Source organism: Dendropsophus ebraccatus, chromosome 11 (genome assembly GCF_027789765.1).
Source record: "Dendropsophus ebraccatus isolate aDenEbr1 chromosome 11, aDenEbr1.pat, whole genome shotgun sequence".
Lineage (NCBI taxonomy): Eukaryota > Metazoa > Chordata > Amphibia > Anura > Hylidae > Dendropsophus > Dendropsophus ebraccatus.
Genome location: NC_091464.1, coordinates 54726515 through 54747378, shown reverse-complemented (window position 1 = coordinate 54747378; position 20864 = coordinate 54726515). Strand labels below are relative to the sequence as shown.

General features: G+C 41.6%; 1 protein-coding gene and 1 long non-coding RNA gene across 2 annotated transcripts in view; one reads left to right on the top strand and one right to left on the bottom strand.

Annotated features, from left to right (window-relative positions):
* The window catches only part of DPH1 (diphthamide biosynthesis 1), a 232758-nt gene that overhangs the window by 82870 nt on the left and 129024 nt on the right, over nt 1-20864 (top strand). The window lies entirely within an intron of this gene.
* On the bottom strand, nt 4978-18594 carry LOC138767693 (uncharacterized). The gene is made up of 3 exons (XR_011358837.1): nt 18507-18594; nt 15774-16215; nt 4978-5506 (listed from the first exon to the last, which is right to left on the bottom strand). It is a non-coding gene; the product is annotated as an uncharacterized lncRNA (long non-coding RNA).

Below are 20864 nucleotides of genomic sequence, written 5' to 3'. Positions count from 1 at the left end.
TACTTTTTAACTAGCAGTTACATTGTGTAAAAACTAGATCAATACTTCCATCCATCAAATACCATACAGGTATATTTTCTTTAGACATTGCATCTTTGCACTTGGTTTGTTACCTACTTTGCATTTGCACAGCAGTCTGGATCCACCATTATTTGTTTTACACAAGTCTTCCCAGGTCTATGAAAGGATAATATCATGAGATCCTGTACAGGGAGTAATGTTTTAGCAGATCTGGAATTCCCATTGGGCAAGAAGGAAATAAACCTATAAATCTGCCTATTGCTGTATATATACATATATTATTATGGGGTTAGTATGGATTGATGTAAAGCTCACCCAGTGAGTGCAGCCTGTGCCAGGCTCCCTCTAGACACAGACACTGTATGTCCCTGGAGGAGACGGCAGGACAGAGATAGATGAGCCGTGTTCCCCTGGTCTCTGATTAATGGCTGCCGTCATGGGACCTCTGGGGAATGACAATGAGCAGGTTCGTAGGGTATTGCTGGCACAGTGACCCTGTCTTTGCCATACCTCTTTTTGATGTGAATCTGTAGAATGCCATGGGCTTTTTCTGTTGCCGTTAACATTTTTGGTAATTTAAGTAGCACTATGGCATTACCAATGTAATGGGTAAAATCTCAGCGATTCTGACAGTCAAAATTGTGATGACAAAGAGTCAAAACATCTCTAAAATGGCACGTTTTATGGAGTGTTCCTGGTTTGCAGTTATTAGTATCTAATACAATTAGTCCAAGGAAGGACAACCAGTAATCTGGCTCATTGATGCACAGTGGAAAGCGAAGACTATCCTGTCTGATTCAGTCATACAGAGAGTGCCCTAAGGCTGAGTTCACACTACATTTTTCCTATCCGTTCAACGTATTCGTTTTCATTTGGTTACTTTTAACGAACCGAAAAACGTAGTCAACCCTATTTTTGTGTACGTTTGTGGAAGTCATTGGAAAAACGGATCCAAACGGATGGCACACAATTGCATCCGTTTATTCCATAAAACGTATACGTTAAATGCATAGGAAAAAAATAATGGGGACCCAGCCTAACAATACCCTATGATAGAAAGGTGTCTTAATGGACAGTACTTAGCAGCTTGCTGCAAATAGGGCTGTGTAGCTGTCACCTTTCTTATATCACCTGTGACTCCAGAATATAAAAAAAATACTTTTATTCTCTAGTGCAAAGTGGCAAAGAGCCATTCCCAAGCCCTTGAAACGCTTGAAGCTGGAATGCCTTTTCACTTCCCCTCCAATCTCAAGCTTTGTTTGATTTACAGAAATAAAATGACCACCAAGAAGGCATAGGGATGGGCGGGGGAGGAAGGAGGCCTTCCAATCTGCAGCACTTTACACGCTTGGGAAAGCCTTTTCAACATTTTGCACCAGAGAAATAAAGCATTTTCCTACATTCTGGAAGCACTGAGGGATATATAAAAGGTATAATGTGTCTTCTTGACCTAACAGCTGTTTGGAGCCTAATTTGCATCTGCCAGACTAACTTTAAATAGTTTGCTGCTGGCATCTTGGTGCCATATACCACGGGACACCTTCAAGGAGTCTTGCAAAGTCCATGTTTTCAGGGATCAGAGTTTTGTTTTTATTGGGCAACACAAGGGGGCCTACCCAATATTAGGCAGGTGGGTTTAATATTTTTGCTGAGTGGTATATTTCTGGCAGGGGCCTACCCCCATTTCTTCTTTGAGAACTCATGAACATTAGGCTGTGCTAAACAATCATATGTGTAGGGAGATTCAGAGAATTCACCGGAGTCACCCGAGCAAACTTGCCTAACCTTTATTTTATATAGCAACCTGACAACTGTACTTGGGTCAGGGTGACATGAAGTGTTGTTAAGCCATTCTCTGATCTCATCCTTGGCATGTTCCTTACTACCAGTCACATTATCATTGTATGACCTGTCGTTTGCCTCCCTTTTCTATTTCTGCTTGCCAGCATTTCTTCTCATTCCGCTTTTCGATCTCAGTATCAGCCAACCTTGGCAACAAAGAATGTCTGATATTACCACCCTGCAAACACAATACTAATTAATTCTTGGCTGTCCCTCAGGCCTGCCATGATCTTGGCGCCACACTCTTGAGAGTCAAGGGGCACGTCAGCTTGTCAGCACAGTGGGTGCAGAGTTTCCCATGCTGTTTTCTTGTTTCCTAAACATATAATTAAGCTATTAAGATGTGTGTCTTGGTTACATTGCCCTCTCAGGCTGAACCGGTGCCTTAACCGACTTTTACAATTGGGTTTGCCAGCGAATGTAATAACCGTCATTAAAGAGGAGAGATATCATTAGTTGAAAGATGGTGTTTAATTAGAACCACTCAAAACAGAAGCCTGAGCGCTGCACCGAAGTCTGCCCCAAGCGGTGTCTGCGTCATAGAGGAGTGCAGACCTGATGATGTCGGGTGTAATAGAGATCTGTTTATTCACATGTTCTCATAATTCGGCCTCATCTCATCTTCCAGATTTTTTTCTTTACTTATCAGTTAGTCATCTTTTATGATATCAGATGTGGGGGATTTCTATTGAATACATTAACCATCCACACTATTGAAACCCGCAGCAGCTGATTATCCTTTCCATGAAGAAAAGAGTTAAAGGGAATCTGTCAGCACCTGGGCTGGTCCTGAGGTGCTGACAGTGTATTGCACATGTTTGTCCCCTATTGTGTGGTCTACCTTTCTTTTTGCCCCCGGTGCTGTAGTTTGTCCACAGTCTGGCCCGTGACATTGGTAGCAAGTGTCAAAGAGGAGTAGCGGTGAGGCGTTTGTGCCGCACTTTGGCTCACCTCACCACTACTGCCTCCTCCCTGTTTGGCATGCATATTTACTGCGGCCCTGCCTCCTGGTGACATCATCTTCAGGCGCCTATGCGTCGTTGCTGGCATGGGGCGTGCATGCCCATTGCTGGCTCGTGCACCACTGTATGTACATTATATATTTTTTTTTTTATTTTTTTTTTTATATTATTATTATTTTTTTTTTTTTTTTTTTTTTTTTTTTTTTATATTTATCTTTTTTTCCCACATGCTGTTCCTCTGGGTGAACAGCAGCATTGTTAAAGGGGTTGTCTCATCGAAGACTGAGCTGGATTCGGGCACGGAATGTTATATTTATCTTTGCTAAATCTAGTGTCCGGGATGATCAGACAATTAGGCTCGTGAGACCTTGCGTAATATAAAGGCTGCCATTATTTATGGAGTGGTAAGAGAATACGAGTGATTCTATTACTAAATCTCGTCTTTGTGAGCAATATACAAGCATATGAGGCAATTGCTTTATATACAGTTCCCTGATAGAAGTAATATACAGTAATATTATTGGAATCACTCACATTATCTGTTGTAGTGTCGGGGAAAGTTTTAATTCCCTCTGGTTTTCCTTCCCAGCAGACTCCAGGCTTATTTATGGCAGTCGGTAGTCCAGATCTCATTTGCAGACTATAGGCCATAAATTGCAGAGGCGAGGGGGAATCTATGGGTAATTTACATTTCCCTGTGCAGTCATTTTGGATTACTCCTGTAGCTAAAGGGAGTGTTTCTGGTCATAACATTTTATTTGTGAATTGCTACCTGAACTATTCACTAATAAGATTTCTAGCATTGCTGTGCCAGGGATGATGCCCATCATCGTTTTACTCTTTGGATGAAACCATTATTACAATAAAGGATGTTCAGATTGCAACAAAATTGTCGAGTTCGCTGGGGATGATCTACGATTTTTCAGTGCGTTGTGTTAGTGCTAATGTTTCAGGTGTGAGTATAACCTGTGTAATGCAGTCCGTAACCTACTGCCTATATACAAGGAGTAATGACGGTATTAGGACAGTAGTGCCAGAGATAGGTTATTCCCATCAGCAGGAATCTATCAGTTGTGTACATTATGCCTATTAACTACTATTAGGCTCTGTTCACATTACATTTGGGCCATTTATTTCCCAGAGAAAATGTTGGGAAAATGTCATTGGCATAGCTCACGTAACTACTACACTATTTGGCTTCAGAAGAGCCATAAGCGGAATATTACAAATTTGACGCTAAATGACTGAAGGGCAGACATAAGGCGTCCCCTTTGTGTTGATATATAGCTGAATCATCAATTTTTGAAGTGTCACATTTGGATTACATTAAACGCTAGAACCGAATTACATAGGATAAAAGATGCATAGAGCATCTATACCTCAAAGAAATTTCTACAGTGCACAGGCCGTCTTGGCTGTTCTCAGAAGTAGGAGCTAGCTGGAACTGTGGGGACCTGAGGACGTCACAGCAAGGGCTCTAGGGGGCTGAGATTGATGTGTATGTGTTTTTAATTTTAGCATGTAGCAAGATAGTGAGGCTTGCGTAGGTTAATTTGTATATCACACTTTGTCAGTGAGTTGTTTTAGTAATATAAAGTGCAGGTGAATGACTCAAGCTCAGAGGTAACTTCTGGACATAAAACTAGTCTTGCAACTATTTCTTTATTTGTCTGTCTCTCCCTGTATACAAGATACTGAGAAACCTGTAGCTTAATAGCTGACTAACAGGCCTGACTAGCAGAAGCTGAACTAGCAGATGTGCTCTGTCCAAAAGCAAGACTGTTTTTAGGTTTACCCTTCTCCAGGTTATCAGAGTCTGGATTAGGGCCTGCTCTTATTGGTTGTGAGGCCTTATGTGACCAAAGCATCTTATTTTACTACATGTGACCACTGAGTGTCTTAAAGACAGCAGTGGTGTTAACTGCTGCACTGATAGTATACCTCAGTGTATGCTTGTTAAGCAGTATGTAGCAGTGTGACAAAGACATACAAAGAAGATACAATAGTAAAAAGTGAGAAGCAAGATCTTCCTTAGCAACAACTTTACACATAAAGTACCTGGGAAACTGGTACCAGGACACTGCATAATCTTTAATGATGTACAGAGAGTGTCCCCACTCATATCACTCATCCTGCCAAAGCAACCATAGGAAACCCACACTAACACAGGGAGAACATACAAACTCAAGGCAGATGTTGCTTTTGGTGGTATTTCTATATTCGTCTGTAGCTCCACAAGGTAACAGTACTAACCACTGAGCTACCTTTCTGTCTGTATTTATTACTGTGAATTTCAGTAGTGTTGCATAACAGAGGGTTAACAGTAATGGAAACACTTTGATTTTCAGTTTGTCCAGCTCCCCGAGCGGTCCCGCCCCAAGAAATACTAGCAGCCCTTGCTCTACTTAACAAGGCAGGGGCAGTGTTGTAAGTGATTGCTGACTACTCAAGGCACCTTGGCGTGGGCAGCAAGGTGTGCCTCCAAGTGCCATTAGATGGACAGCCCTCCTCTAGGCCTGGCATAACAAGCCAGTTTAATAACTTCTAGCTTTTGCTGGAAATATCCTCATGGCATAAAGCCAGGGTTCTGGGCCTGGCGTGACGGAGCGTATTTGATGGTTTTCAGGAACTAGCTGGGTATTCTAGGCTTCACATGAAGGAACCGAGTTGAAATGTTTGATCTAAAGAAATGGAAAAACAAAAGCGCATCCTCAAAAGACTGAAAATAAAAGGCTGCATTCCAGCTACAAGATGCTTATTTGCTATTTTTCACCTTTTTTTTTTTTTTTTTTTACATTCCTTTTTTTTGTCTTTTTTTAAAAGCATTTTGCAGTAAAACCCAAAAAACTCATTATTTTAATTACATGCGGTCGCCCCATGCTAATGAAGTTTGCAACTTGCTAATGTGGGTTTGTGACTCCCTCCCCCGTTAATTAAACTTGCTCCGCTCTGTGAAAGCGGGAGGTCCCAGCCAGCAGAGCATACCCTGCCTGGAGCCTGGACACACTCTGTGTGTGTGTGTGTGTGTATGTGTGTGTGAAGAGCCTGCCAGTTAACTCCTTCTCTGCCAGAGGCATCTTCTTCCCTTGGCATGGAGGCCTAATTGTTGCCTATGTAGCTCAGTTGGCTTACAGCCTTGTTTCCTTGGTTTGTTCGTATGAGTAATGAAAGTGTACTAATAAAACTTCTAATAAAGGGTAGAAATCTGTTAACAAAATATGTTTATGAAATATGGGCTATGTAGGCTGGTAAATGATATGACGTCTGATCATAAATGTATTGCTTTTTTTTTGTAAATTTTTGCAGTTTTACAGATTTTCACACCTTTTTTTGTTTTTTTTTCCCTTTTTTTTTATTGCATTACAACCTGGAAATAAAATGAATTTTAATAGTTTTATGTAAAGGACGCACTAGTTTAAAAAAAATAAAAATAAAAACTGAACACTCTTGAGTGCATATGTTTGCACCCCCATATGTATTCATCGCTTTTGGTATAAATCACTGGTTGAACCATTTACGTGAAAGGTTTTACAATAATTTAAATAAGATTAACAATTATGTCTATAAATCCACCATTTCTGAAGAGCCCACAGCATTAAGACCAAGGAGGTCTCTGAACAGGACAAAGTTATAAAAAAAAAAAAAAAAAAAGTTTAGATCAGGGATAAGTTATACAAAAAAAAAAAAACATCAAACTTTGAGTATCCTATGGAGCAGCATTAAAGGGGAACTGTCAGTAGGTTAGATATATCTAACCTGCTGATAGCTTCCTATTGCGCACAGGGCATTGAGGATGAAGTTATGTGTCTTACCTCCTTCCTCTGTGCCGTTCCTGTGCAGTTTTAATGTAGTGCTCTGTCCAATAAGGCTGTATGGAGCACTGCCCCACCCCCAGAGTGCCCATCCACCCCTGGCTGTTTGCCCCTTCTAATAATTATTAGTGGCTCAGAGCTCCAAATGGCCTTACTGGATGTAGCACCACATTAAGGCTATGTTCACACTACGTATATTTGAGGCTGTATGTTTGAGGCTGTATAGCAACCAAAACCAGGAGTGGATTGAAAACACAGAAAGGCTATGTTCACATAATGTTGTAATTGAGTGGAAGGCCGTCATTTAATGGCAAATATTTGCTGTTATTTTAAAACAACGGCTGTTATATTGAAATAATGGAAGTTATTTACTGTTATATGTCGGCCATCTACTCAATTACAACATTATGTGAACAGAGCCTTTCTGTGTTTTCAATCCACTCCTGGTTTTGGTTGCTATGAGGACCTGACATGAGGACCAAATACAGCCTCAAATATACATAGTGTGAACCCAGCCTAAAACTGCACGGGAACGGCGCTGGAGTTTATGGTGAGAGGCATACCTTCATCCTCAGTGCCCTGTGCACAATAGGGAGGAGGTAACATGAATCTAACCTGCTCATATCTCCATATTGTGCATGGGGCACTTCCCCATTAACGCATTCTTAAAAAAAAGAAAAAAACAAACTTGTACTAGTGCACCACAATACACTGCTCTCCCCACTCATTTTACTGATTGATGAGGGAATGCTAGGGACCTGACCAATCAGTAAAATGAGTGGTGGAGAAGCATTTTGTCACACACTCTCTCTCTGTTTTGTGTATGTGTGACTGGGAGAGCCCTATAGACTTATATTATGAGTCGAACAAGGTCATGTGATAGAGGCGGGAGAGAATGCTCAGACGCTGACTGATAAGAACTTTTGATTTGAGTTTGTTTTGTGATAGTGCCCATTTAAATCCATTATATCAAAATGGAAAGACTATAGCACAACTACAAGGTGGACAAGAGAAATCCATTGCCTTATGGAAGAGAACACAGACTCCACAGACACCCCTAAACACATGGAAGAAGCTTCTCTGCTCACATGGGACTAACATTTAAAGGGGTTATCCAGAATTAGGAAAATGTGTTCACTCTCTACCAGCAAGAGTCTTGTCTCCAGTTTGGGTGGGGTTTTGCAATTAGGCTGGTTTGCTTTAGTGGAACTGGGTTGCAAAACCACATCAAAATTGGAAACAAGAGTCATGCTGTTTCTGGTAGAAAATGGACATGTTTTTATAAGCCTGGATAACCCCTTTAACTTTTTGGCCCAACACGTCCCCTCACCCTATTCCCACAGGTAAGCCCAGTGGTGGCAGCATAACACTGAGGATGCCTATCATCATTAGGGACTGGAAAACTGGTTTGGATTGAAGGAAAGATGGATGGCAATTCTTGGAGAAAACTAAGTTTCAGTCAAGACTTGATACAGGCATGAAAGTTACCATTGCAGTAAGACAATCCCCCTAAACATAAAGCAACACTGGATTTTTTTTTATTGGAAAACATTGAGATATCTTGGAAATACCAGACCTCAATCCGACTGAGAATCTGCAGCATGACTTAAAGTGACATGTACCCTCAATCGGACCCCCCCCAAAACCACTTATACCTTCAGATAGCTGCTTTTAATCCAAGATCTGTCCTGGGGTCCGTCCGGCAGGTGATGCAGTTATTGTCCTAAAAAACAACTTGCAGTATCTGTGCCCTAACTTTGCACCACCCCTCCGTCCCTCCTCCCCACCCTCCTCATCATTAGGAATGCCACTGGAACATTTTCTCCTGTCTGAACATTGCACAGGTGCCTTAACGATCCAGCCCATGTTCAGTATTCACACAGGTGATGAATAGGAGACAATCTGCCTGGAGCATTCCTAGTGATGAGGAGGGCGGGGAGGAGGGACAGAGAGGTTGTGCCAGCCTAATGCATACACAATCTAGGCTACCATGGCAGTTGGGCACGGGGCTGCTAGTTTAAAACTTATTTACGACAATAACTGCATCACCTGCCGAACGGACCCCAGGACAGATCTTGGATTACAGGCAACAATCTGGAGGTACAGGCGGTTTTGGGGGGGAGGTCAGATTGTGAGTGCAGAGTCACTTTAAAGACTACTGGACACCAATGCAGCCAGTCTATCTGGAAGGAGTTGAGCAGTAATCCCAGTGCCTATTTGTGCTGGGATACAGTAATAGAGACATATCCCAAGAGACTTGCATCTATAATTGGAGCAAAAGGTAATTCCATAAACTATTGACATTCAGGAACTAAATACTTGCATGTTAAAGGTCTTTGTTTTTGTGTATTAAATTTTGTTTGTGCCACACTACAAAAATATTTTCAAAGTGTTAGGTGTATTGTGTGCATCAAATTGTCAAGTTGGATTCACGCAAACACAAACTGTCGACATTGCTTTTTAACAATGGAAATAGCCTATTTGCACTGGGGGGAGGGGGTGGCTAATAAATTCACACTGCACTGTAAACTGGTGACAGATCTTGAGTTATTTGACTATTGTTCTTTCCACTATTGATAAAAACTGACTAAGGATATGTATGGTTGTCACCATACACTTAACAACTTTATTATTTTGCCTCTGTACTATCTCCGCCAGTAGTATTCTCCCTTTAGCCTGCTTGTGACATTGATATATTTGTTGTATCGAGCCACCAATTCTATCATCTTTTCCTTCCAGTTGTAATAGCCACTAACTACAGGTGTCTGTAGTGCAGTGTTGCAACCATCGCTGCTTTGGCCTAAAGATGGCACTCACTAGATTGAAAAAAATAGTATGGCTTGTGATGTGCTTCTAACATCTTCTACTACTTGGTACTAACACTGAATATTTCCAAAAGCCACCCATTTTATGTTAATTTTATGGAGCAATATCAGAGAAAACTGGAAGGTTGGTGAGTATGTCAGTGCACGCTCACACCAGCACGAATTAGCGAAAAAAATTAGAATTTTATAAGAATAAAAAGCCACTAAAAAGGTTCTCACTTTTAGTACAGTAGGACGCCGCATACTAATAGATTCTGTTTGCACACAAGCTAATAGTGTTGAACAGCAGGGGAGAAATATGTGAAATATCGCATACTCTTTATATAATCTATTAACCAGAGGAATCCCTTGTGAAATATTTTTGTTATCGCGCTTAACACTTTTCTAGTATATTTCATGTGTTTTATATTGCCAAATGAGTTTTCAGTGATTTCTTTTCTCAGCACCATTGCCTAAATTCCCTACCCTTCCTGCAACTATTTCATCAGAACTGTTATGTATGAGAGATCATCGTAGGTTAGCCATATTATAGACTTACTGGCCGTCCTTTGAGCTTATAGACTGTATTATGCATAGACAGCTGTACATGTATAGGATACCCAATATAAATGAGTTCAAGAATATTATTTAGACTTAAAGGAAATCTTCGTCAGAAAACATGGTGTCTGAGCTGCAAGCAACATGTTATAGAGCAAGAGGAGCTGAGTAGTACTAATTCATAGTTTTGTTGGAAAAAATTCAGTAGAATCTATAATATAGTTAATAAAATTTCTGCTCGTTCAGGGATCATGGGTCCAGTGGGTGGGCTTTTTTATAGTAGGAAGACTCAGTCACTCAGTGGGGCCACCCAATGGACTACCAAGCTCATAATGAGAAGACATGAATAAAATACAAGTTCTATTAAATCTTTTCCCATGAAACTATAGAATAAGTGTATGTGCACACTGAGGAATTCTCGCAGATTCCTCTGCTCGGCCCCACGCGCTCCCGCTGGACTCTCTGCCTGTGCCATAGATTGCATTCTATGCTTGGGCAGATTTCTCTGTCCGCCCAAAGAATTGTCATGTCAGTTTTTTGGGCAGACAGTGGAATCTGCCTGAGCATAGAATGGAGCCTATGGGACACACGGAACTATAAGTGGGACCGTGCACGGAATTCGCTGGAAGTTATCTGCACGGATTCTGTAGTGTGCAAATACCCTCATCTATTCCGCTCATTCTGCTCTACACATGCTGAACAGACAGCCTGTGCAATATAGCTGTTTTCAATTCAAACTTTGACCTAAAATTGGTGTATGCTCTGTTTGTGTGAATTGCTTTCCTGGTTGGTAAGCCTACACCTACTAATAGTGGTAAGGGCAGCACGGTGGTTCAGGATTAAGCAAAGAAACTTATAGGTTATATATTCACCCTATGTTTGGGTGGTTTTCTACCACACGATCTTGTGAGATTATATAACAACTTTTACATAATGAAGCAGAGTGGCAATACTAGATTATCCTCCATGTACAGGTGTAAGGGCCCTTTCACACTACAGAAACGGCGCCAAAATTCCATGCGGAAACCCAACCCCAAATCCCCCCCAACAACCCCCCCCCCCCCCCCCCCACATAGACTCGTAGCCGAATCCTTCTTTCTATGGGAGGGCTTAACTGTCTCTGCTTTCTGCGCCTCTCCGCTCAGAGTCTGACACCTTCAAAATGTGGCTGTCTGCTGCATTATCTGAAAGATTTTTTAAGCCAAAGCCATTCATGGATTTGAAATGAAGAGAAATCTCAGTCTTTCCTTTATGACCTGTACTCTGTTTATAGTCTGTTTCTGGCTTTGGCTTCATAGATCTGTCAGATAAATCTCTCATTCATAGCGCTGCCTTGGCAATGTAACAAGACCTTTCCGCTCAGTGCTACCTGCTGCGGCTGTGATCCTGAATTCCTGAGTTGAGATCACACCTGGAAATCAGGATCACAAGTACTAACCACGGAAGTAGCACTTTGTGTAAACGCGTCCTTAGGCTTAACAACTTCTTTATGTACTGTGTATACTACTTGTCTATTGTATTATTTATTATTATTTTTGTATTACCTCTTAGATTCTTTCTTTTAATCATTCCTTTACATGGCTGATTTGGCCACAATTAGGGTTACAGTTTTTTGTTTTGTTTTTTTTACTTGCAGGAGTTATAGTTGTATTGATGCTTCAGGGGCTAAAACTATGAAAGCAAAGCAATTGGTAGGTGTGGGGGGGAAAAAACAAACCTGAATACAATTATTAAAGCCTGTATTAGTTTCGATCAGAACGCAGAGACTTAATATTGTACATTAATCACTGTTGGCTGCGAGTTGCTGGCCCTGAGTGAGCCCCGGCTCCATAGCTCGCTGGTGTCACATAGAGGCTTCCTAATGCTTCATTTAAAACCTCTCTTCTCTAATTCATCAAAGGCCGGCAGATTCACTCTGGAGACGGCAGGCAAATTACTTCTGCTTCAGTTCCGCTAACCTTGGCCACACCAAAAGGACCATTGCTGGGTCGAGCCTGCATTAGCTGTGAAGGTTATAGGTTTTAGGAGTGGTGGTGTTAGCTTTCATGTTTATGTATATTGATGCTGTGAGTCTACGCTGTTGGCTAAAGTATGTGAGGACTCTCAAATGTTAAACATCTTGTTAAAATTATTTTGTTACCCTTCATAACAGGAATATTTTCTTAGTGTCGCATGAAATTCTTATTTGCGTAAATCGATTTTAAAATGTTCAACATTGTTTTCATGCCTCAGGGTATATGAACACGGAGTAATCGTCGCTGAAATCTCCGTGCGGAATCCGCCGCTTGTCCCTGCGTGCTCCCGGAGCCAGCGGAGAGAGAAGCGGGAGCGAGCAGCAGATTCCGCACAGCGTTTTTGGCAATTACTCAGTGTGCATATACCCTATAAAATAAAAGGCTTAGGCTATGTTCACACTACGTAAAAGTACGGCCGTTGTTGTTGTGCGGAGGGGAACATAGCCTATTGTTGTTTGGGATCCCGGCCGGAGCGTATACACATCGTATACACTCCAGCTGGGATCCTGTGCGGTGCTGCAAAGAAATTACATGTCAGTTTTCTGCGGCCGCAATTCAGTGAATTGCAGCCGTAGGAAACCCTGTCAGTTCACACAATGAAGCGAGCGGCTCCGGCCGCTTGCTTCATTGTGTCCTAAGGGGAGTTCTGATGCGCCCACATCAGAACACTACGGCCATAAAGATCATCCGGCCGGTACATCCGACTCCGGTCGTTCACGTTGTGTAAACATAGCCTTAAAGTGTACCCCCAGTGGTGAGAGTTAGTTTTCTGAAAAAATGGCTATGTATTTTCTAATACATAGCCATTTTGATTTTGGCATTATAATAGGTTTCCCGGAGCCCATCCTTCCTACTTGATACCACTGGAGCTCCACCTCTTACGAGAATGGGGTCTCTTGTCCTCCTGTGTGGATGGAGTGGAGATCAAACAGGTCTATGGGACTGCAGAACACAACTAAGTGCAGTATTTGGCCATCATAGCAAGTGAATCTAGAAAATGTATTTACATAAGAAAAAAGGGTCCTGCTTTTCTCATGATTTTTGGGAGTCCAACTGCTGGGACCCACACTGATAAGCTATTTATCACCCAACCTGTTGAAAGGTATTTTGTTTTACTCTTGGGATTTTCACTTTAAATCCATATACTAGAGGGAGCATGTTATATATGGATTTATAGAGCTTTGGTGCTCTGTATCAGTAAAAATCATAGAATAAAAAAAAATCCTTCCTATAAAGCCTTGCACCATCCGATTTTGCTCTGGATTTTCACAGCTCAAAAACTGTAATGAAAAACATCTGTGGTATCTGAAGAAGTTCTGTGTATTTTCCTGCAAATATTTTCCATAGAGAAATCAGCAGGGGGGAACTGTATAAAATCCTGGGGATTTTGGTTCAGATTTGTATATGTGTATTTTTTTTTAGTAAATTTCTGTTGAGAAGAGGAAAAAAGTAAAGCAGGAGGTATTTATCATTTGTCCTGTGTCCATATTTTGGCATAATTTGTGCATGGTCATCTTCACTTTTCCTTTAGGCCCTATTCACACATCCTGTTCCTGTCCTCAATTGCGGATCCGCAGAAAAATAGGACCAATGTATTTCAATGGACCCATACACACATCCGTGTTGTGTACTGGGCTGCAATCCGTTCCGCACAAAAAAAAGGACAGGCCCTAGTACGGACAGTAACTGACACACCCAATACAACTCTATGGGGTCCGTATTTTACGGATGCAATACGGATGTAATACGGATGAAAATTTGCGGATTGCTTACGGATTCAAAATTGCGGATTGAAAAATATACTGACGTGTGAATAGACCCTTATTTGTGTTGGAGCTGGGAATATCCCTTCAAAAATGTGTGCCCCAGAATGAATGGAGAGCATTTTCGCTATAACCTAACATGTAGTACCTAACATGTAGGGAAAGAAGAGCCTGGCAATACAATAATGGAAGTGTGTCTTCCAACGCTGAAAGCTCTTCCTCGGTAAACTAAGCACATAAAACTGTCCGAAAGCCTAAAGCCTCTGTTACATGGGGCGAGGAGCTCCTCTGACGATCTTTAGATATATCTATTACACAGAGCGACGGCAGCTGATCGTTGCTATCCTAGTGGTTAGGGTCCATTTACACAGAAACATTATCTGACAGATTATCTGCCAAAAATTTAAAGCCAAAGCCAGAAACAGACTATAAACAGAGATCAGGTCATAAAGGAAAGCCTGAGATTTTTTTTTTTTTTTTCAAATCCATTCCTGGCTTTGGCTTTAAATCTTTGGCAGATAATCTGTCAGATAATCTTTCTGTGTAAATGGAACCTGATGGTGAGTTTACACAGGCATATTTATCTGACAGATTTTGGAAGCCAAAGCCAGGAATGGATTTGAAAAGACAAGAAATCTCAGTCTGTCCTTTATGACCCGTTCCCTGTTTATGGTCTGTTCCTGGCTTTGGCTCCAAAAATCTGTCAGATAAATCTGCCTGTGTAAATGCACTATAAGTCTTTTAACATGTTGAAAGTAAATGATCATCCAATCCGTTGGGGGTATACAAGGAGGGGATGGATACAGGGAAGGGGACGCATGATGATAGGTTCTATACATATGCATTTATATTATTTTGGTCTAAGAACTTGTCTAGCCCTGTTTTGAAGCCCTCTACTGTTGTTGCTGTGACCAGATCCTGTGGTAGACTGTTCCACAGATTCACAGTTCTCATGGTAAAGAAGGCTTGTCGCCTCCGGAGATTGAACCTTTTTTTCACCAGGCGGAGGCAGTGCCCCCTTGTTTTTTGAGGGGGTTTTACCTAAAACATCTTTTCCCCATATTTCTTGTAGGGGCCATTTATATATGTAAATAAGTTAATCATATCTCCCCTTAAACGTCTCTTCTCCAGACTAAACAAATGTAATTCTTTTAATCTCTCCTCATAACTAAGATGCTCCATTCCCCTTATTAGTTTAGTTGCCGTCTTTGTACCCTCTCCAGCTCTAGAACGTCCTTTTTATGAATCGGGTTCCTAAACTGGACAGCATACTTTAGTAAAATGGCATTAGGTTGACGCGATCAATGGGCTTAATCTAAATAAGAATTTTTAAAGAGCAAGAGGAACATGTCTGTTCCTATGTCAATCAATGTTTTGTAAAGTTATAAAATTTTAAATCCAGAAGGTGAGTAAAGACAGATAAACCTTCAAGTTGGGCTGTCGATTCCCTTATTCACCTCCTTTTTAGAGTTTGCTAGAGATTTAGTTCAGGGCGGGCCTAGATCAGTTTCATAATCACTGAAGAGTGTGGAAGACAAGAAAAATTGATCTGAAAATTGAAACGTTGCAAACTTAATGGGAATCCATCAACAGGTTAACATTTCCCTACCTGCCTATATATTCTAATAGAGGATGTTACAAGACATCCCTATACTGTGGCATACCTAAACAGCTGCTTCACCCTCTAGCCACATTCCCTAGTGATTATTAAGACTACCTCTCAGCGGTGGAAGCATCGCTAGAGGAGCAGGTGGGCACTTTTTTTGGGGCACTAAGGGGTAATTGACTGTCCAAAACCCACTGAAACGTGCTTAATAGCATGTCTATAAATTGTCTTTTATATAAAACTGGGGCTCCATAGTAGAGGTACCCTGCACCTCTTTGTTATTGTTCTGTATTAGAAGCTTTCAACTGGTTAGCATGCCCTTAAATATCTGCACATGGTACAGTGTTATGGACTAAAAGTCCACCAGAAAACTAACCCATGTGAACATACCTTTAGAACCCATGCTGCACTCATGGAGGCAAAATCCAGAGTTTTCTGACCTGTGGTACACATAGGTGTGCTCAACAGCCCTTCAACTTCATACTGAATTACATAGTTTGATTTCCACAGTGTATTCAGTGTTGTCACGTCCTGGCATCTCCTTCTAGGCAATCTTCCAGACTACTTCAGAAGACGCGTAGCGTATACAGCATTTGCAAAAATTATTCACTAGAGGGGTCACAAATGGCTCTTAGATCCGATCTTATGCAACCATATTTGCATTCGCCCACAATGACATTTGCATCGAGCTCTTATACATGATAAGCCTGGGATACTGTAAAGTAATTTGTGTCACTTCTGGTAGTCGTTTCTTTTTTTTTCTTTTCAGTTTAGCCCTGCATTCTCTTGTCTCCAGCTTCTCCTGAGCGAAACAGGTTGAAGCATTTTACAGCTGACAGAAAAGAGTGAGAAGGTGATAAAACAGAAAGTGTATAAATATTAATAGTGTGTTAAATTGGATGTATGTATACAGCAGATTTGTTTTTCTTTTTAATTAGCGAGACATTACCACCAGCGTCACTGTACACATTTATAGAGCAGATGACAAACTAAGCCTCCTATTTGCTTTGGATTTATAGCCGCATTCACCTTGACCATCTCCTTATGCTCCAAATTCCCATTACTGGTTGTGTCACCTGTAACAGCCCATGCACTCAAAGTCTCTGTAAAATTTAATTGTGGGAAAAAATATTCTGACATTGTGCTCCATTTTATATTATGCTTGACTTATTTTTCTTGAGGTTGAGAGATGATGAAGCAAATGGTATTTATCATGAAAGAGATTCTGCGCACATACTAGGCTCTGTTCACAATGGCATTATGGTTTCCCAGTTGAAGGGGCTACTCCAGCAAAAGTCTTTTTCTTTCAAAACAAATAGTACCAGAAAGTTGTATAGATTTGTAATTTACGTCTATTTAAAATTCTCAAATCTTTCCATACTTATCAGCTGCTGTATGTCCTACAGGAAGTGTTTTTTTCTTCTTTTTCAGTCTGACACAGTGCTCTCTGCTGACACCTCTGTCCAAGACAGGAACTGTCCAGAGCAGTAGAAAACCTCTCCTGCTCTGAACAGTTCCTGTCTCGAACAGCAGTGGCAGCAGAGAGCACTGTGTTAGACTGAAAAGAATACATCACTTCCTGCAGGACATACAGCACCTGATAAGAACTGGAAGACATTGGATTTTTAAATAGAAGTAAATTACACATCTATATAACTTTCTGAAACCAGTTGATTTGAAAGAAAAAGATTTTTGTCCGAGTACCACAATTTTGTGTGCCTTTTTTTCTTTCTATCACCCACCCGCATGTTCCCCAGTTATTGAAGCTTTTAGTTTCTGTACCCAATATACCAGTTAGGCCTATACTGTTAAATGGGCAGAGTGGTTAGGTTCACACCCCACTTACATGCTTGGTGACAACCCTCTGGACAATCCATAGACTGCATTAATGCCCATTGACCCCTCTCTCCAGGATTGCCCACTTGACAGTCTGCGCTCTCGTTAGCTTACAGGGTGCTGAATCAAATGGCACCACTAGCTATGGAACATGGGCTAAAAGTTCTCTCCCTCCACCTCTCTCCCCTTTGAGTGGCAGCTTCAGCCCTGTGATTTCCCCTCCCTGCCACCATTCCCCAAACTCCCCAACCACCATCACTCTATGTAAGGATCCTATTAGACAAAGCAATCTTAAACAATTAACAATTGCAAATGAAAGCTACCTAAAATTGTTCACCATATTACACAACGATAGTCGTTAGTTACTACGATCATTTACTCCATCTGATCCCAGCAAATGAACGATGTCGAATTACACTGAACGATTAGTAAACGATTATCGAATGAATGTGAAATTACGGCAAACGATTAACAATGACTTTAGGTTCAGCTCAAAACATGAGATCAGCAACATATGTACAATTTTTCAATAGTTGCCTGAATTTAAACTAAACAGTTATCGTTTAAATATGAACGATATTGCCGTTTTTGCACCATATTTGTCCTGTGTAATGGGGTTCTTAGGTTTTTTTTTTTTTTTAAGTTCTCAGGAAAGTTAGTGTAGCATGTGGTATAAGATATAGTGAAGGGAAAACTGTGCTTTATATAATACTATACGGTACACAGATCACTGATCTCAGGGAGAGCAGCTAAAGCGCTCAATACAGTGAAATCCTGGGTGCATTGTCCCCTGAGAAATACAAATATGCAAAATGTCTGTGGAGCCTCATTGAAAAGTCTCGAAACACAGGACTTGCCAGATATCCTTCCAGGGTAGGGGTGGCTTCTGTAAGGAGAACACCATATCCACCATATTAAGTGGTACTTTCAGTCAATATCCAACTCAATTTACGAGTTCAAGGACATGACACAGGAAATACCAAAGCCATTACATTATACTGTTATGCTGTTAGGTCAGATCTATGCTATTACCTTTTGTGAGGAAAAAAGGGGTTTGGGGGCTAAAAAAATAATCACAGCAATCTGGGATGGCGTATTATGACATCTGACTTTTTTTTTACGTTTCTTTAAAGCGGGGTGAAGCACATTGCTTTTTTATTGTATTAAAAAAAAAACAGAATAGCCTAATGTGCTGTTCTTCTCTGGAAACCTTAAACGGAATCTGTCACTAGGTTTGCGCAGCCTTAAATGAAGGCAACGTAAAACAGAGATCAGTGTATTACTTACATCATTTTGTTCAGCCATTCTCCTAATATGCAGGAGAATAGGATTCTTGTCACCCCCCCCCCTCTCCCCTTGCCCTCCAGCTGCTGATTGACAGTTGACTGCCTATACACAGCATGGATAGATAACTGCCAATCAGCAGCTGGTGGGCGGAGTTTTCTGCTTCTCATAAATAATGAGAACTACTGAGCTCTTGCACATAATGGAGGGGACTACTTATTGTCCATGTTATTCAGGAGGAGATCTCTGGATCAGCTGCACAGAACAATGTAAGTGATACATCATCCTGTTCATATTCTCTGTCACTAGTTTATGCTACACTTACATAGGACAGGATAAACCTGCTGACAGAGTCTCCGTTCTGCTGTGCTCTGCTCCGGTTTCCGGTCTCCTGCCACTTCCTGTTCTGAGCGGGGATTTGGATTGTGACACGTCAGGCCTGCTCAGACAGTCAGCAGATGAGGCGGGACATGTCCGGGGGAGGGCATAACTGCTCCTATGTCTCTGTCATATCAAAAGATTTTACTAATGACAGGAACACTATAAAGGAATATACAAAAGTGTGGTGACAAGTCCTCTGAAATAAATGCACTAGCTCTAAGAGAATTTTGTCATTTTTGTATGTTCAATATTGTCATTGTTATGAAATATATCCTGTTGATTCCTCATAAATACATTATTTTCATTTACTACAGGTAACCACTTGTCAATTCTTTACAGTTCTCGGGGAGTAGAGGGGGTGTATTTATCTCAGGGCTGATTCATGTACTGCCTGAAACCACTCATTCACACCTCTTCCACATTTGTACACGTTATTTCCAGCCTCCTGGTAAATGGAGCTTTCTGAGTCAGATGGGTGGCTGACATAATGTAGACTTCTGTGCCATTTTATTGCCCACATCAGAATGCCGTCTCTGTCAGGAGACAGCCCACTCCGCCTGTGCGTCTGTCACTCTGCCCCGGAGTGACAGTAACTTACTGCACCTTTTCCAGGCTGCTACCGAAGCCTCATGCCCAGCATTACTAGAGTGATACCAAGGAGCTGAGGAATCCTTACTACTCTGTACTGCTATCTTTTCATTGTGCAAGTAAAACACATATGTTGCTTTGTTCAGAATACTGCTAAAAAAGAACTGCCTTCACATAAAGACTACACCAAAATATTGCACTTTATTATAGACTTTTCAGCAATGACACTGATCCCTTAAAAGGGTTATCCGGCCTTACTCAGGAATATATATATATATATATATATATATATATATATATATATATATATATTTATTTTTATTTTTATTTTTTTTTAGGGCTTTTATGGTCACATACCATTGTAGTTGAGTTTTTTGTGACTCCCATTTCCCCCATATTCTCACCCTGTATCCCCCGGTAGCCGCTCTGCAAATCGCTCCATTTCTGGTTTGCAATGCTTCTTCTCCCATTGGAAGGTTCTCTCATACCTGTCCCACCTTGTATCTCTAATTACAGGCAACCATGCCCACCCATCTTTTTGCTAACTCCGCCCTTCATATATGCCCCATTTCTATTCACTTTGACCGGCCCTCATACAGAACAGAGGTGTGTCATACTGAATCACATAGCAGCTGTCCCGTCCCGCCACCAACGATAACCACTGTCCCCGCTCATCGCGGCCCCCGCTGACCCCGGCCACTCACAACTCGCTGGAGGACCATGATAGCTGCTGACTGACGGCGCAGGAGCGTGGCGGGGGACAGTGGTAAGCCATGGCGGCGGGACCGGATGGCTGCCGCAGGACAGGTGAGCAGCTGCAGGGCTGCTGTCTGCCACCTCATGGCAGAAGCGGCCCTGGCACTGACATATGTACAGAGCCATGTATTCAGGGGACGGGGCCCCTCCTGATTCACTAACTGACCTGACCTGCGCTTGCCGTAGTGTGGTTGTAGAAATTTACACCTGCAAGGATGCGTGAATCATGCTAATTTAGGCCTGAAAGCAGGCCTTACCTCCTCACCCCCTTGCCACCTACGCCCCCCACTTGCCTATCGGACAAACAGGGAATACGGCAGGCGAACCATCTGCACCTTCTCCCCACCATACACCACTGGCGCAAACCTCATAAATGTTCCCCTAAATGCCTATATAGCCCTCTTCTCACGTTGGAGCTGCGGTCCTCTTTACTCTGGACTGTATTCTCACATCACACAAGCAATGCAGCATAGCTGTTGGCCTGATCCAAAGGATCATTATACTGCTCATGCGTGAAGCTTGCGCTATAATTTTAATTAATCTTACAGATGACCATACCGCTCCAGTTATAATGAAATTGATGACAGTCCAGCCTCTCTGACTACATTCATAGTCTCTTACATTATTAAGTGATAT